The sequence below is a fragment of the Argiope bruennichi genome, chromosome 10 (assembly GCF_947563725.1).
Source record: "Argiope bruennichi chromosome 10, qqArgBrue1.1, whole genome shotgun sequence".
NCBI classification, from domain to species: domain Eukaryota; kingdom Metazoa; phylum Arthropoda; class Arachnida; order Araneae; family Araneidae; genus Argiope; species Argiope bruennichi.
The window spans coordinates 80,428,270-80,442,404 of record NC_079160.1 but is presented as its reverse complement, the minus strand read 5'-3'; the positions used below and the strand labels follow the sequence as shown (position 1 = coordinate 80,442,404).

The 14,135-nt window shown below is 41.3% G+C and overlaps 36 non-coding genes across 36 annotated transcripts; all 36 read left to right on the top strand.

Moving 5' to 3' along the window:
- Window positions 1-116: 116 nt before the first annotated feature.
- On the top strand, window positions 117-189 carry Trnar-ucg (transfer RNA arginine (anticodon UCG)). The gene has a single exon. It is a non-coding gene; the product is annotated as a tRNA-Arg (tRNA).
- A 303-nt stretch (window positions 190-492) lies between these two features.
- Window positions 493-565, top strand: Trnar-ucg (transfer RNA arginine (anticodon UCG)). The gene has a single exon. It is a non-coding gene; the product is annotated as a tRNA-Arg (tRNA).
- Window positions 566-867: 302 nt separating this feature from the next.
- Trnar-ucg (transfer RNA arginine (anticodon UCG)) lies at window positions 868-940 on the top strand. Its single transcript has one exon. It is a non-coding gene; the product is annotated as a tRNA-Arg (tRNA).
- A 676-nt stretch (window positions 941-1,616) lies between these two features.
- On the top strand, window positions 1,617-1,689 carry Trnar-ucg (transfer RNA arginine (anticodon UCG)). The gene has a single exon. It is a non-coding gene; the product is annotated as a tRNA-Arg (tRNA).
- Window positions 1,690-1,991: 302 nt separating this feature from the next.
- On the top strand, window positions 1,992-2,064 carry Trnar-ucg (transfer RNA arginine (anticodon UCG)). The gene has a single exon. It is a non-coding gene; the product is annotated as a tRNA-Arg (tRNA).
- A 302-nt stretch (window positions 2,065-2,366) lies between these two features.
- Window positions 2,367-2,439, top strand: Trnar-ucg (transfer RNA arginine (anticodon UCG)). Its single transcript has one exon. It is a non-coding gene; the product is annotated as a tRNA-Arg (tRNA).
- Window positions 2,440-2,742: 303 nt separating this feature from the next.
- Trnar-ucg (transfer RNA arginine (anticodon UCG)) lies at window positions 2,743-2,815 on the top strand. The gene has a single exon. It is a non-coding gene; the product is annotated as a tRNA-Arg (tRNA).
- A 302-nt stretch (window positions 2,816-3,117) lies between these two features.
- Trnar-ucg (transfer RNA arginine (anticodon UCG)) lies at window positions 3,118-3,190 on the top strand. Its single transcript has one exon. It is a non-coding gene; the product is annotated as a tRNA-Arg (tRNA).
- A 302-nt stretch (window positions 3,191-3,492) lies between these two features.
- Window positions 3,493-3,565, top strand: Trnar-ucg (transfer RNA arginine (anticodon UCG)). The gene has a single exon. It is a non-coding gene; the product is annotated as a tRNA-Arg (tRNA).
- A 302-nt stretch (window positions 3,566-3,867) lies between these two features.
- On the top strand, window positions 3,868-3,940 carry Trnar-ucg (transfer RNA arginine (anticodon UCG)). The gene has a single exon. It is a non-coding gene; the product is annotated as a tRNA-Arg (tRNA).
- A 302-nt stretch (window positions 3,941-4,242) lies between these two features.
- Window positions 4,243-4,315, top strand: Trnar-ucg (transfer RNA arginine (anticodon UCG)). The gene has a single exon. It is a non-coding gene; the product is annotated as a tRNA-Arg (tRNA).
- Window positions 4,316-4,617: 302 nt separating this feature from the next.
- On the top strand, window positions 4,618-4,690 carry Trnar-ucg (transfer RNA arginine (anticodon UCG)). The gene has a single exon. It is a non-coding gene; the product is annotated as a tRNA-Arg (tRNA).
- A 303-nt stretch (window positions 4,691-4,993) lies between these two features.
- Window positions 4,994-5,066, top strand: Trnar-ucg (transfer RNA arginine (anticodon UCG)). Its single transcript has one exon. It is a non-coding gene; the product is annotated as a tRNA-Arg (tRNA).
- Window positions 5,067-5,368: 302 nt separating this feature from the next.
- On the top strand, window positions 5,369-5,441 carry Trnar-ucg (transfer RNA arginine (anticodon UCG)). The gene has a single exon. It is a non-coding gene; the product is annotated as a tRNA-Arg (tRNA).
- Window positions 5,442-5,743: 302 nt separating this feature from the next.
- Trnar-ucg (transfer RNA arginine (anticodon UCG)) lies at window positions 5,744-5,816 on the top strand. Its single transcript has one exon. It is a non-coding gene; the product is annotated as a tRNA-Arg (tRNA).
- A 302-nt stretch (window positions 5,817-6,118) lies between these two features.
- On the top strand, window positions 6,119-6,191 carry Trnar-ucg (transfer RNA arginine (anticodon UCG)). Its single transcript has one exon. It is a non-coding gene; the product is annotated as a tRNA-Arg (tRNA).
- Window positions 6,192-6,493: 302 nt separating this feature from the next.
- On the top strand, window positions 6,494-6,566 carry Trnar-ucg (transfer RNA arginine (anticodon UCG)). Its single transcript has one exon. It is a non-coding gene; the product is annotated as a tRNA-Arg (tRNA).
- A 302-nt stretch (window positions 6,567-6,868) lies between these two features.
- Trnar-ucg (transfer RNA arginine (anticodon UCG)) lies at window positions 6,869-6,941 on the top strand. Its single transcript has one exon. It is a non-coding gene; the product is annotated as a tRNA-Arg (tRNA).
- A 302-nt stretch (window positions 6,942-7,243) lies between these two features.
- Trnar-ucg (transfer RNA arginine (anticodon UCG)) lies at window positions 7,244-7,316 on the top strand. Its single transcript has one exon. It is a non-coding gene; the product is annotated as a tRNA-Arg (tRNA).
- A 302-nt stretch (window positions 7,317-7,618) lies between these two features.
- On the top strand, window positions 7,619-7,691 carry Trnar-ucg (transfer RNA arginine (anticodon UCG)). The gene has a single exon. It is a non-coding gene; the product is annotated as a tRNA-Arg (tRNA).
- Window positions 7,692-7,993: 302 nt separating this feature from the next.
- Trnar-ucg (transfer RNA arginine (anticodon UCG)) lies at window positions 7,994-8,066 on the top strand. The gene has a single exon. It is a non-coding gene; the product is annotated as a tRNA-Arg (tRNA).
- Window positions 8,067-8,369: 303 nt separating this feature from the next.
- On the top strand, window positions 8,370-8,442 carry Trnar-ucg (transfer RNA arginine (anticodon UCG)). Its single transcript has one exon. It is a non-coding gene; the product is annotated as a tRNA-Arg (tRNA).
- A 302-nt stretch (window positions 8,443-8,744) lies between these two features.
- Window positions 8,745-8,817, top strand: Trnar-ucg (transfer RNA arginine (anticodon UCG)). The gene has a single exon. It is a non-coding gene; the product is annotated as a tRNA-Arg (tRNA).
- A 302-nt stretch (window positions 8,818-9,119) lies between these two features.
- Window positions 9,120-9,192, top strand: Trnar-ucg (transfer RNA arginine (anticodon UCG)). The gene has a single exon. It is a non-coding gene; the product is annotated as a tRNA-Arg (tRNA).
- Window positions 9,193-9,494: 302 nt separating this feature from the next.
- On the top strand, window positions 9,495-9,567 carry Trnar-ucg (transfer RNA arginine (anticodon UCG)). Its single transcript has one exon. It is a non-coding gene; the product is annotated as a tRNA-Arg (tRNA).
- A 302-nt stretch (window positions 9,568-9,869) lies between these two features.
- Trnar-ucg (transfer RNA arginine (anticodon UCG)) lies at window positions 9,870-9,942 on the top strand. The gene has a single exon. It is a non-coding gene; the product is annotated as a tRNA-Arg (tRNA).
- A 302-nt stretch (window positions 9,943-10,244) lies between these two features.
- Trnar-ucg (transfer RNA arginine (anticodon UCG)) lies at window positions 10,245-10,317 on the top strand. Its single transcript has one exon. It is a non-coding gene; the product is annotated as a tRNA-Arg (tRNA).
- A 302-nt stretch (window positions 10,318-10,619) lies between these two features.
- Window positions 10,620-10,692, top strand: Trnar-ucg (transfer RNA arginine (anticodon UCG)). Its single transcript has one exon. It is a non-coding gene; the product is annotated as a tRNA-Arg (tRNA).
- A 302-nt stretch (window positions 10,693-10,994) lies between these two features.
- On the top strand, window positions 10,995-11,067 carry Trnar-ucg (transfer RNA arginine (anticodon UCG)). Its single transcript has one exon. It is a non-coding gene; the product is annotated as a tRNA-Arg (tRNA).
- Window positions 11,068-11,744: 677 nt separating this feature from the next.
- Window positions 11,745-11,817, top strand: Trnar-ucg (transfer RNA arginine (anticodon UCG)). The gene has a single exon. It is a non-coding gene; the product is annotated as a tRNA-Arg (tRNA).
- A 302-nt stretch (window positions 11,818-12,119) lies between these two features.
- On the top strand, window positions 12,120-12,192 carry Trnar-ucg (transfer RNA arginine (anticodon UCG)). The gene has a single exon. It is a non-coding gene; the product is annotated as a tRNA-Arg (tRNA).
- Window positions 12,193-12,494: 302 nt separating this feature from the next.
- On the top strand, window positions 12,495-12,567 carry Trnar-ucg (transfer RNA arginine (anticodon UCG)). Its single transcript has one exon. It is a non-coding gene; the product is annotated as a tRNA-Arg (tRNA).
- A 303-nt stretch (window positions 12,568-12,870) lies between these two features.
- Window positions 12,871-12,943, top strand: Trnar-ucg (transfer RNA arginine (anticodon UCG)). The gene has a single exon. It is a non-coding gene; the product is annotated as a tRNA-Arg (tRNA).
- A 302-nt stretch (window positions 12,944-13,245) lies between these two features.
- Trnar-ucg (transfer RNA arginine (anticodon UCG)) lies at window positions 13,246-13,318 on the top strand. The gene has a single exon. It is a non-coding gene; the product is annotated as a tRNA-Arg (tRNA).
- A 302-nt stretch (window positions 13,319-13,620) lies between these two features.
- On the top strand, window positions 13,621-13,693 carry Trnar-ucg (transfer RNA arginine (anticodon UCG)). The gene has a single exon. It is a non-coding gene; the product is annotated as a tRNA-Arg (tRNA).
- A 302-nt stretch (window positions 13,694-13,995) lies between these two features.
- Trnar-ucg (transfer RNA arginine (anticodon UCG)) lies at window positions 13,996-14,068 on the top strand. Its single transcript has one exon. It is a non-coding gene; the product is annotated as a tRNA-Arg (tRNA).
- The last annotated feature ends 67 nt before the right edge of the window (window positions 14,069-14,135 follow it).

The following is a 14,135-nucleotide window of genomic DNA, read 5'->3' as shown; positions in this document are numbered from 1 at the left end:
ACGTGGTATCCGTTTTGACCAATATTCTGAAGACATCATCAAGATGTCTGCTTCACTTTTGGGCAATATGTTTGAAAAATATTCGCTGAAAAAGTGTTTGAATTACGTGATTTAACGTCCACGTGGCCTAACGGATAAGGCGTCTGACTTCGAATCAGAAGATTGCAGGTTCGAATCCTGCCGTGGACTGGAAATTTCCTCCTGCTTTCGTAACGAAATCCTTCGAGCACCAAAACGAATTTTTCACCGCTTTTTATGTTTTAATAGTCAGTCACGCTAAGGAACGAAAGGGGTATTTTGAAAACCGTCCGTGTGGCTTAATGGATAAAACGTCTCACTTCGAATCAGAAAATTGTAGGTTCGAATCCTGTCATAGACGTGGTGTCTGTTTTGACCAATATTCTGAAGATATCATCAAGATGTTTGCTTCACTTTTGGGCAATATGTTTGAAAAATATTCGTTGAAAAAGGGTTTGAATTACGTGATTTAACGTCCACGTGGCCTAACGGATAAGGCGTCTGACTTCGAATCAGAAGATTGCAGGTTCGAATCCTGCCGTGAACTGGAAATTTCCTCCTACTTTCGTAACGAAATCCTTCGAGCACCAAAACGAATTTTGACCGCATTTTATGTTTTAATAGTCAGTCACGCTAAAGAACGAAAGGGGTATTTTGAAAACCGTCCGTGTGGCTTCATGGATAAAACGTCTGACTTCGAATCAGAAAATTGTAGGTTCGAATCCTGTCACAGACGTGGTATCCGTTTTGACCAATATTCTGAAGACATCATCAAGATGTCTGCTTCACTTTTGGGCAATATGTTTGAAAAATATTCGCTGAAAAAGTGTTTGAATTACGTGATTTAACGTCCACGTGGCCTAACGGATAAGGCGTCTGACTTCGAATCAGAAGATTGCAGGTTCGAATCCTGCCGTGGACTGGAAATTTCCTCCTGCTTTCGTAACGAAATCCTTCGAGCACCAAAACGAATTTTGACCGCATTTTATGTTTTAATAGTCAGTCACGCTAAAGAACGAAAGGGGTATTTTGAAAACCGTCCGTGTGGCTTAATGGATAAAACGTCTGACTTCGAATCAGAAAATTGTAGGTTCGAATCCTGTCACAGACGTGGTATCCGTTTTGACCAATATTCTGAAGACATCATCAAGATGTTTGCTTCACTTTTGGGCAATATGTTTGAAAATATTCGCTGAAAAAGGGTTTGAATTACGTGATTTAACGTCCACGTGGCCTAACGAATAAGGCGTCTGACCTCGAATCAGAAGATTGCAGGTTCGAATCCAGCCGTGGACTTGAAATTTCCTCCTGCGTTCGTAACGAAATCCTTCGAGCACCAAAACGAATTTTGACCGCATTTTATGTTTTAATAGTCAGTCACGCTAAAGAACGAAAGGGGTATTTTGAAAACCGTCCGTGTGGCTTCATGGATAAAACGTCTGACTTCGAATCAGAAAATTGTAGGTTCGAATCCTGTCACAGACGTGGTATCCGTTTTGACCAATATTCTGAAGACATCATCAAGATGTCTGCTTCACTTTTGGGCAATATGTTTGAAAAATATTCGCTGAAAAAGTGTTTGAATTACGTGATTTAACGTCCACGTGGCCTAACGGATAAGGCGTCTGACTTCGAATCAGAAGATTGCAGGTTCGAATCCTGCCGTGGACTGGAAATTTCCTCCTGCTTTCGTAACGAAATCCTTCGAGCACCAAAACGAATTTTGACCGCATTTTATGTTTTAATAGTCAGTCACGCTAAAGAACGAAAGGGGTATTTTGAAAACCGTCCGTGTGGCTTAATGGATAAAACGTCTGACTTCGAATCAGAAAATTGTAGGTTCGAATCCTGTCACAGACGTGGTATCCGTTTTGACCAATATTCTGAAGACATCATCAAGATGTTTGCTTCACTTTTGGGCAATATGTTTGAAAAATATTCGCTGAAAAAGGGTTTGAATTACGTGATTTCCCGTCCACGTGGCCTAACGGATAAGGCGTCTGACTTCGAATCAGAAGATTGCAGGTTCGAATCCAGCCGTGGACTTGAAATTTCCTCCTGCTTTCGTAACGAAATCCTTCGAGCACCAAAACGAATTTTGACCGCATTTTATGTTTTAATAGTCAGTCACGCTAAAGAACGAAAGGGGTATTTTGAAAACCGTCCGTGTGGCTTCATGGATAAAACGTCTGACTTCGAATCAGAAAATTGTAGGTTCGAATCCTGTCACAGACGTGGTATCCGTTTTGACCAATATTCTGAAGACATCATCAAGATGTCTGCTTCATTTTTGGGCAATATGTTTGAAAAATATTCGCTGAAAAAGTGTTTGAATTACGTGATTTAACGTCCACGTGGCCTAACGGATAAGGCGTCTGACTTCGAATCAGAAGATTGCAGGTTCGAATCCTGCCGTGGACTGGAAATTTCCTCCTGCTTTCGTAACGAAATCCTTCGAGCACCAAAACGAATTTTTCACCGCTTTTTATGTTTTAATAGTCAGTCACGCTAAGGAACGAAAGGGGTATTTTGAAAACCGTCTGTGTGGCTTAATGGATAAAACGTCTCACTTCGAATCAGAAAATTGTAGGTTCGAATCCTGTCATAGACGTGGTGTCTGTTTTGACCAATATTCTGAAGATATCATCAAGATGTTTGCTTCACTTTTGGGCAATATGTTTGAAAAATATTCGTTGAAAAAGGGTTTGAATTACGTGATTTAACGTCCACGTGGCCTAACGGATAAGGCGTCTGACTTCGAATCAGAAGATTGCAGGTTCGAATCCTGCCGTGGACTGGAAATTTCCTCCTGCTTTCGTAACGAAATCCTTCGAGCACCAAAACGAATTTTGACCGCATTTTATGTTTTAATAGTCATTCACGCTAAAGAACGAAAGGGGTATTTTGAAAACCGTCCGTGTGGCTTCATGGATAAAACGTCTGACTTCGAATCAGAAAATTGTAGGTTCGAATCCTGTCACAGACGTGGTATCCGTTTTGACCAATATTCTGAAGACATCATCAAGATGTCTGCTTCACTTTTGGGCAATATGTTTGAAAAATATTCGCTGAAAAAGTGTTTGAATTACGTGATTTAACGTCCACGTGGCCTAACGGATAAGGCGTCTGACTTCGAATCAGAAGATTGCAGGTTCGAATCCAGCCGTGGACTTGAAATTTCCTCCTGCGTTCGTAACGAAATCCTTCGAGCACCAAAACGAATTTTGACCGCATTTTATGTTTTAATAGTCAGTCACGCTAAAGAACGAAAGGGGTATTTTGAAAACCGTCCGTGTGGCTTAATGGATAAAACGTCTGACTTCGAATCAGAAAATTGTAGGTTCGAAACCTGTCACAGACGTGGTATCCGTTTTGACAAATATTCTGAAGACATCATCAAGATGTTTGCTTCACTTTTGGGCAATATGTTTGAAAAATATTCGCTGAAAAAGGGTTTGAATTACGTGATTTAACGTCCACGTGGCCTAACGGATAAGGCGTCTGACTTCGAATCAGAAGATTGCAGGTTCGAATCCAGCCGTGGACTTGAAATTTCCTCCTGCGTTCGTAACGAAATCCTTCGAGCACCAAAACGAATTTTGACCGCATTTTATGTTTTAATAGTCAGTCACGCTAAAGAACGAAAGGGGTATTTTGAAAACCGTCCGTGTGGCTTCATGGATAAAACGTCTGACTTCGAATCAGAAAATTGTAGGTTCGAATCCTGTCACAGACGTGGTATCCGTTTTGACCAATATTCTGAAGACATCATCAAGATGTCTGCTTCACTTTTGGGCAATATGTTTGAAAAATATTCGCTGAAAAAGGGTTTGAATTACGTGATTTCCCGTCCACGTGGCCTAACGGATAAGGCGTCTGACTTCGAATCAGAAGATTGCAGGTTCGAATCCAGCCGTGGACTTGAAATTTCCTCCTGCTTTCGTAACGAAATCCTTCGAGCACCAAAACGAATTTTGACCGCATTTTATGTTTTAATAGTCAGTCACGCTAAAGAACGAAAGGGGTATTTTGAAAACCGTCCGTGTGGCTTCATGGATAAAACGTCTGACTTCGAATCAGAAAATTGTAGGTTCGAATCCTGTCACAGACGTGGTATCCGTTTTGACCAATATTCTGAAGACATCATCAAGATGTTTGCTTCACTTTTGGGCAATATGTTTGAAAAATATTCGCTGAAAAAGGGTTTGAATTACGTGATTTCCCGTCCACGTGGCCTAACGGATAAGGCGTCTGACTTCGAATCAGAAGATTGCAGGTTCGAATCCAGCCGTGGACTTGAAATTTCCTCCTGCTTTCGTAACGAAATCCTTCGAGCACCAAAACGAATTTTGACCGCATTTTATGTTTTAATAGTCAGTCACGCTAAAGAACGAAAGGGGTATTTTGAAAACCGTCCGTGTGGCTTCATGGATAAAACGTCTGACTTCGAATCAGAAAATTGTAGGTTCGAATCCTGTCACAGACGTGGTATCCGTTTTGACCAATATTCTGAAGACATCATCAAGATGTCTGCTTCACTTTTGGGCAATATGTTTGAAAAATATTCGCTGAAAAAGTGTTTGAATTACGTGATTTAACGTCCACGTGGCCTAACGGATAAGGCGTCTGACTTCGAATCAGAAGATTGCAGGTTCGAATCCTGCCGTGGACTGGAAATTTCCTCCTGCTTTCGTAACGAAATCCTTCGAGCACCAAAACGAATTTTTCACCGCTTTTTATGTTTTAATAGTCAGTCACGCTAAGGAACGAAAGGGGTATTTTGAAAACCGTCCGTGTGGCTTAATGGATAAAACGTCTCACTTCGAATCAGAAAATTGTAGGTTCGAATCCTGTCATAGACGTGGTGTCTGTTTTGACCAATATTCTGAAGATATCATCAAGATGTTTGCTTCACTTTTGGGCAATATGTTTGAAAAATATTCGTTGAAAAAGGGTTTGAATTACGTGATTTAACGTCCACGTGGCCTAACGGATAAGGCGTCTGACTTCGAATCAGAAGATTGCAGGTTCGAATCCTGCCGTGAACTGGAAATTTCCTCCTACTTTCGTAACGAAATCCTTCGAGCACCAAAACGAATTTTGACCGCATTTTATGTTTTAATAGTCAGTCACGCTAAAGAACGAAAGGGGTATTTTGAAAACCGTCCGTGTGGCTTCATGGATAAAACGTCTGACTTCGAATCAGAAAATTGTAGGTTCGAATCCTGTCACAGACGTGGTATCCGTTTTGACCAATATTCTGAAGACATCATCAAGATGTCTGCTTCACTTTTGGGCAATATGTTTGAAAAATATTCGCTGAAAAAGTGTTTGAATTACGTGATTTAACGTCCACGTGGCCTAACGGATAAGGCGTCTGACTTCGAATCAGAAGATTGCAGGTTCGAATCCTGCCGTGGACTGGAAATTTCCTCCTGCTTTCGTAACGAAATCCTTCGAGCACCAAAACGAATTTTGACCGCATTTTATGTTTTAATAGTTAGTCACGCTAAAGAACGAAAGGGGTATTTTGAAAACCGTCCGTGTGGCTTAATGGATAAAACGTCTGACTTCGAATCAGAAAATTGTAGGTTCGAATCCTGTCACAGACGTGGTATCCGTTTTGACCAATATTCTGAAGACATCATCAAGATGTTTGCTTCACTTTTGGGCAATATGTTTGAAAAATATTCGCTGAAAAAGGGTTTGAATTACGTGATTTAACGTCCACGTGGCCTAACGGATAAGGCGTCTGACTTCGAATCAGAAGATTGCAGGTTCGAATCCAGCCGTGGACTTGAAATTTCCTCCTGCGTTCGTAACGAAATCCTTCGAGCACCAAAACGAATTTTGACCGCATTTTATGTTTTAATAGTCAGTCACGCTAAAGAACGAAAGGGGTATTTTGAAAACCGTCCGTGTGGCTTCATGGATAAAACGTCTGACTTCGAATCAGAAAATTGTAGGTTCGAATCCTGTCACAGACGTGGTATCCGTTTTGACCAATATTCTGAAGACATCATCAAGATGTCTGCTTCACTTTTGGGCAATATGTTTGAAAAATATTCGCTGAAAAAGTGTTTGAATTACGTGATTTAACGTCCACGTGGCCTAACGGATAAGGCGTCTGACTTCGAATCAGAAGATTGCAGGTTCGAATCCTGCCGTGGACTGGAAATTTCCTCCTGCTTTCGTAACGAAATCCTTCGAGCACCAAAACGAATTTTGACCGCATTTTATGTTTTAATAGTCAGTCACGCTAAAGAACGAAAGGGGTATTTTGAAAACCGTCCGTGTGGCTTAATGGATAAAACGTCTGACTTCGAATCAGAAAATTGTAGGTTCGAATCCTGTCACAGACGTGGTATCCGTTTTGACCAATATTCTGAAGACATCATCAAGATGTCTGCTTCACTTTTGGGCAATATGTTTGAAAAATATTCGCTGAAAAAGTGTTTGAATTACGTGTTTTAACGTCTACGTGGCCTAACGGATAAGGCGTCTGACTTCGAATCAGAAGATTGCAGGTTCGAATCCTGCCGTGGACTGGAAATTTCCTCCTGCTTTCGTAACGAAATCCTTCGAGCACCAAAACGAATTTTGACCGCATTTTATGTTTTAATAGTCAGTCACCCTAAAGAACGAAAGGGGTATTTTGAAAACCGTCCGTGTGGCTTAATGGATAAAACGTCTGACTTCGAATCAGAAAATTGTAGGTTCGAATCCTGTCACAGACGTGGTATCCGTTTTGACCAATATTCTGAAGACATCATCAAGATGTCTGCTTCACTTTTGGGCAATATGTTTGAAAAATATTCGCTGAAAAAGGGTTTGAATTAGGTGATTTCACGTCCACGTGGCCTAACGGATAAGGCGTCTGACTTCGAATCAGAAGATTGCAGGTTCGAATCCTGCCGTGGACTGGAAATTTCCTCCTGCTTTCGTGACGAAATCCTTCGAGCACCAAAACGAATTTTGACCGCATTTTATGTTTTAATAGTCAGTCACGCCAAAGAACGAAAGGGGTAATTTGAAAACCGTCCGTGTGGCTTCATGGATAAAACGTCTGACTTCGAATCAGAAAATTGTAGGTTCGAATCCTGTCACAGACGTGGTATCCGTTTTGACCAATATTCTGAAGACATCATCAAGATGTTTGCTTAACTTTTGGGCAATATGTTTGAAAAATATTCGCTGAAAAAGGGTTTGAATTACGTGATTTAACGCCCACGTGGCCTAACGGATAAGGCGTCTGACTTCGAATCAGAAGATTGCAGGTTCGAATCCTGCCGTGGACTTGAAATTTCCTCCTGCTTTCGTAACGAAATCCTTCGAGCACCAAAACAAATTTTGACCGCATTTTATGTTTTAATAGTCAGTCACGCTAAAGAACGAAAGGGGTATTTTGAAAACCGTCCGTGTGGCTTCATGGATAAAACGTCTGACTTCGAATCAGAAAATTGTAGGTTCGAATCCTGTCACAGACGTGGTATCCGTTTTGACCAATATTCTGAAGACATCATCAAGATGTCTGCTTCACTTTTGGGCAATATGTTTGAAAAATATTCGCTGAAAAAGTGTTTGAATTACGTGATTTAACGTCCACGTGGCCTAACGGATAAGGCGTCTGACTTCGAATCAGAAGATTGCAGGTTCGAATCCTGCCGTGGACTTGAAATTTCCTCCTGCTTTCGTAACGAAATCCTTCGAGCACCAAAACAAATTTTGACCGCATTTTATGTTTTAATAGTCAGTCACGCTAAAGAACGAAAGGGGTATTTTGAAAACCGTCCGTGTGGCTTCATGGATAAAACGTCTGACTTCGAATCAGAAAATTGTAGGTTCGAATCCTGTCACAGACGTGGTATCCGTTTTGACCAATATTCTGAAGACATCATCAAGATGTCTGCTTCACTTTTGGGCAATATGTTCGAAAAATATTCGCTGAAAAAGTGTTTGAATTACGTGATTTAACGTCCACGTGGCCTAACGGATAAGGCGTCTGACTTCGAATCAGAAGATTGCAGGTTCGAATCCTGCCGTGGACTGGAAATTTCCTCCTGCTTTCGTAACGAAATCCTTCGAGCACCAAAACGAATTTTGACGGCATTTTATGTTTTAATAGTCAGTCACGCTAAAGAACGAAAGGGGTATTTTGAAAACCGTCCGTGTGGCTTAATGGATAGCACGTCTGACTTCGAATCAGAAAATTGTAGGTTCGAATCCTGTCACAGACGTGGTATCCGTTTTGACCAATATTCTGAAGACATCATCAAGATGTCTGCTTCACTTTTGGGCAATATGTTTGAAAAATATTCGCTGAAAAAGGGGTTTGAATTACGTGATTTCACGTCCACGTGGCCTAACGGATAAGGCGTCTGGCTTCGAATCAGAAGATTGCAGGTTCGAATCCTGCCGTGGACTGGAAATTTCCTCCTGCTTTCGTGACGAAATCCTTCGAGCACCAAAACGAATTTTGACCGCATTTTATGTTTTAATAGTCAGTCACGCCAAAGAACGAAAGGGGTAATTTGAAAACCGTCCGTGTGGCTTCATGGATAAAACGTCTGACTTCGAATCAGAAAATTGTAGGTTCGAATCCTGTCACAGACGTGGTATCCGTTTTGACCAATATTCTGAAGACATCATCAAGATGTCTGCTTCACTTTTGGGAAATATGTTTGAAAAATATTCGCTGAAAAAGTGTTTGAATTACGTAATTTAACGTCCACGTGGCCTAACGGATAAGGCGTCTGACTTCGAATCAGAAGATTGCAGGTTCGAATCCTGCCGTGGACTGGAAATTTCCTCCTGCTTTCGTAACGAAATCCTTCGAGCACCAAAACGAATTTTGACCGCATTTTATGTTTTAATAGTCAGTCACGCTAAAGAACGAAAGGGGTATTTTGAAAACCGTCCGTGTGGCTTAATGGATAAAACGTCTGACTTCGAATCAGAAAATTGTAGGTTCGAATCCTGTCACAGACGTGGTATCCGTTTTGACCAATATTCTGAAGACATCATCAAGATGTCTGCTTCACTTTTGGGCAATATGTTTGAAAAATATTCGCTGAAAAAGGGTTTGAATTACGTGATTTCACGTCCACGTGGCCTAACGGATAAGGCGTCTGACTTCGAATCAGAAGATTGCAGGTTCGAATCCTGCCGTGGACTGGAAATTTCCTCCTGCTTTCGTGACGAAATCCTTCGAGCACCAAAACGAATTTTGACCGCATTTTATGTTTTAATAGTCAGTCACGCCAAAGAACGAAAGGGGTAATTTGAAAACCGTCCGTGTGGCTTAATGGATAAAACGTCTGACTTCGAATCAGAAAATTGTAGGTTCGAATCCTGTCACAGACGTGGCATCCGTTTTGACCAATATTCTGAAGATATCATCAAGATGTCTGCTTCACTTTTGGGCAATATGTTTGAAAAATATTCGCTGAAAAAGGGTTTGAATTACGTGATTTCACGTCCACGTGGCCTAACGGATAAGGCGTCTGACTTCGAATCAGAAGATTGCAGGTTCGAATCCTGCCGTGGACTTGAAATTTCCTCCTGCTTTCGTAACGAAATCCTTCGAGCACCAAAAAAAATTTTGACCGCATTTTATGTTTTAATAGTCAGTCACGCTAAAGAACGAAAGGGGTATTTTGAAAACCGTCGGTGTGGCTTCATGGATAAAACGTCTGACTTCGAATCAGAAAATTGTAGGTTCGAATCCTGTCACAGACGTGGTATCCGTTTTGACCAATATTCTGAAGACATCATCAAGATGTCTGCTTCACTTTTGGGCAATATGTTTGAAAAATATTCGCTGAAAAAGTGTTTGAATTACGTGATTTAACGTCCACGTGGCCTAACGGATAAGGCGTCTGACTTCGAATCAGAAGATTGCAGGTTCGAATCCTGCCGTGGACTGGAAATTTCCTCCTGCTTTCGTGACGAAATCCTTCGAGCACCAAAACGAATTTTGACCGCATTTTATGTTTTAATAGTCAGTCACGCTAAAGAACGAAAGGGGTATTTTGAAAACCGTCCGTGTGGCTTAATGGATAAAACGTCTGACTTCGAATCAGAAAATTGTAGGTTCGAATCCTGTCACAGACGTGGTATCCGTTTTGACCAATATTCTGAAGACATCATCAAGATGTCTGCTTCACTTTTGGGCAATATGTTTGAAAAATATTCGCTGAAAAAGTGTTTGAATTACGTGATTTAACGTCCACGTGGCCTAACGGATAAGGCGTCTGACTTCGAATCAGAAGATTGCAGGTTCGAATCCTGCCGTGGACTGGAAATTTCCTCCTGCTTTCGTAACGAAATCCTTCGAGCACCAAAACGAATTTTGACGGCATTTTATGTTTTAATAGTCAGTCACGCTAAAGAACGAAAGGGGTATTTTGAAAACCGTCCGTGTGGCTTAATGGATAGCACGTCTGACTTCGAATCAGAAAATTGTAGGTTCGAATCCTGTCACAGACGTGGTATCCGTTTTGACCAATATTCTGAAGACATCATCAAGATGTCTGCTTCACTTTTGGGCAATATGTTTGAAAAATATTCGCTGAAAAAGGGTTTGAATTACGTGATTTCACGTCCACGTGGCCTAACGGATAAGGCGTCTGGCTTCGAATCAGAAGATTGCAGGTTCGAATCCTGCCGTGGACTGGAAATTTCCTCCTGCTTTCGTGACGAAATCCTTCGAGCACCAAAACGAATTTTGACCGCATTTTATGTTTTAATAGTCAGTCACGCTAAAGAACGAAAGGGGTATTTTGAAAACCGTCCGTGTGGCTTAATGGATAAAACGTCTGACTTCGAATCAGAAAATTGTAGGTTCGAAACCTGTCACAGACGTGGTATCCGTTTTGACCAAGATTCTGAAGACATCATCAAGATGTCTGCTTCACTTTTGGGCAATATGTTTGAAAAATATTCGCTGAAAAAGTGTTTGAATTACGTGATTTAACGTCCACGTGGCCTAACGGATAAGGCGTCTGACTTCGAATCAGAAGATTGCAGGTTCGAATCCTGCCGTGCACTGGAAATTTCCTCCTGCTTTCGTAACGAAATCCTTCGAGCACCAAAACGAATTTTGACCGCATTTTATGTTTTAATAGTCAGTCACGCTAAAGAACGAAAGGGGTATTTTGTAAACCGTCCGTGTGGCTTAATGGATAAAACGTCTGACTTCGAATCAGAAAATTGTAGGTTCGAATCCTGTCACAGACGTGGTATCCGTTTTGACCAATATTCTGAAGACATCATCAAGATGTCTGCTTCACTTTTGGGCAATATGTTTGAAAAATATTCGCTGAAAAAGTGTTTGAATTACGTGATTTAACGTCCACGTGGCCTAACGCATAATTCGTCTGACTTCGAATCAGAAGATTGCAGGTTCGAATCCTGCCGTGGACTGGAAATTTCCTCCTGCTTTCGTAACGAAATCCTTCGAGCACCAAAACGATTTTTGACGGCATTTTATGTTTTAATAGTCAGTCACGCTAAAGAACGAAAGGGGTATTTTGAAAACCGTCCGTGTGGCTTAATGGATAGCACGTCTGACTTCGAATCAGAAAATTGTAGGTTCGAATCCTGTCACAGACGTGGTATCCGTTTTGACCAATATTCTGAAGACATCATCAAGATGTCTGCTTCACTTTTGGGCAATATTTTTGAAAAATATTCGCTGAAAAAGGGTTTGAATTACGTGATTTCACGTCCACGTGGCCTAACGGATAAGGCGTCTGACTTCGAATCAGAAGATTGCAGGTTCGAATCCTGCCGTGGACTGGAAATTTCCTCCTGCTTTCGTAACGAAATCCTTCGAGCACCAAAACGAATTTTGACCGCATTTTATGTTTTAATAGTCAGTCACGCTAAAGAACGAAAGGGGTATTTTGAAAACCGTCCGTGTGGCTTAATGGATAAAACGTCTGACTTCGAATCAGAAAATTGTAGGTTCGAGTCCTGTCACAGACGTGGTATCCGTTTTGACCAATATTCTGAAGACATCATCAAGATGTTTGCTTCACTTTTGGGCAATATGTTTGAAAAATATTCGCTGTAAAAGGGTTTGAATTACGTGATTTAACGTCCACGTGGCCTAACGGATAAGGCGTCTGACTTCGAATCAGAAGATTGCAGGTTCGAATCCTGCCGTGGACTGGAAATTTCCTCCTGCTTTCGTAACGAAATCCTTCGAGCACCAAAACGAATTTTGACCGCATTTTATGTTTTAATAGTCAGTCACGCTAAAGAACGAAAGGGGTATTTTGAAAACCGTCCGTGTGGCTTAATGGATAAAACGTCTGACTTCGAATCAGAAAATTGTAGGTTCGAAACCTGTCACAGACGTGGTATCCGTTTTGACCAATATTCTGAAGACATCATCAAGATGTCTGCTTCACTTTTGGGCAATATGTTTGAAAAATATTCGCTGAAAAAGGGTTTGAATTACGTGATTTAACGTCCACGTGGCCTAACGGATAAGGCGTCTGACTTCGAATCAGAAGATTGCAGGTTCGAATCCTGCCGTGGACTGGAAATTTCCTCCTGCTTTCGTAACGAAATCCTTCGAGCACCAAAACGAATTTTGACCGCATTTTATGTTTTAATAGTCAGTCACGCTAAAGAACGAAAGGGGTATTTTGAAAACCGTCCGTGTGGCTTAATGGATAGCACGTCTGACTTCGAATCAGAAAATTGTAGGTTCGAATCCTGTCACAGACGTGGTATCCGTTTTGACCAATATTCTGAAGACATCATCAAGATGTCTGCTTCACTTTTGGGCAATATGTTTGAAAAATATTCGCTGAAAAAGGGGTTTGAATTACGTGATTTCACGTCCACGTGGCCTAACGGATAAGGCGTCTGGCTTCGAATCAGAAGATTGCAGGTTCGAATCCTGCCGTGGACTGGAAATTTCCTCCTGCTTTCGTGACGAAATCCTTCGAGCACCAAAACGAATTTTGACCGCATTTTATGTTTTAATAGTCAGTCACGCCAAAGAACGAAAGGGGTAATTTGAAAACCGTCCATGTGGCTTCATGGATAAAACGTCTGACTTCGAATCAGAAAATTGTAGGTTCGAATCCTGTCACAGACGTGGTATCCGTTTTGACCAATATTCTGAAGACATCATCAAGATGTCTGCTTCACTTTTGGGAAATATGTTTGAAAAATATTCGCTGAAAAAGTGTTTGAATTACGTGATTTAACGTCCACGTGGCCTAACGGATAAGGCGTCTGACTTCGAATCAGAAGATTGCAGGTTCGAATCCTGCCGTGGACTGGAAATTTCCTCCTGCTTTCGTAACGAAATCCTTCGAGCACCAAAACGAATTTTGACCGCATTTTATGTTTTAATAGTCAGTCACGCTAAAGAACGAAAGGGGTATTTTGAAAACCGTCCGTGTGGCTTAATGGATAAAACGTCTGACTTCGAATCAGAAAATTGTAGGTTCGAATCCTGTCACAGACGTGGTATCCGTTTTGACCAATATTCTGAAGACATCATCAAGATGTCTGCTTCACTTTTGGGCAATATGTTTGAAAAATATTCGCTGAAAAAGGGTTTGAATTACGTGATTTCACGTCCACGTGGCCTAACGGATAAGGCGTCTGACTTCGAATCAGAAGATTGCAGGTTCGAATCCTGCCGTGGACTGGAAATTTCCTCCTGCTTTCGTGACGAAATCCTTCGAGCACCAAAACGAATTTTGACCGCATTTTATGTTTTAATAGTCAGTCACGCCAAAGAACGAAAGGGGTAATTTGAAAACCGTCCGTGTGGCTTAATGGATAAAACGTCTGACTTCGAATCAGAAAATTGTAGGTTCGAATCCTGTCACAGACGTGGCATCCGTTTTGACCAATATTCTGAAGATATCATCAAGATGTCTGCTTCACTTTTGGGCAATATGTTTGAAAAATATTCGCTGAAAAAGGGTTTGAATTACGTGATTTCACGTCCACGTGGCCTAACGGATAAGGCGTCTGACTTCGAATCAGAAGATTGCAGGTTCGAATCCTGCCGTGGACTTGAAATTTCCTCCTGCTTTCGTAACGAAATCCTTCGAGCACCAAAACAAATTTTGACCGCATTTTAT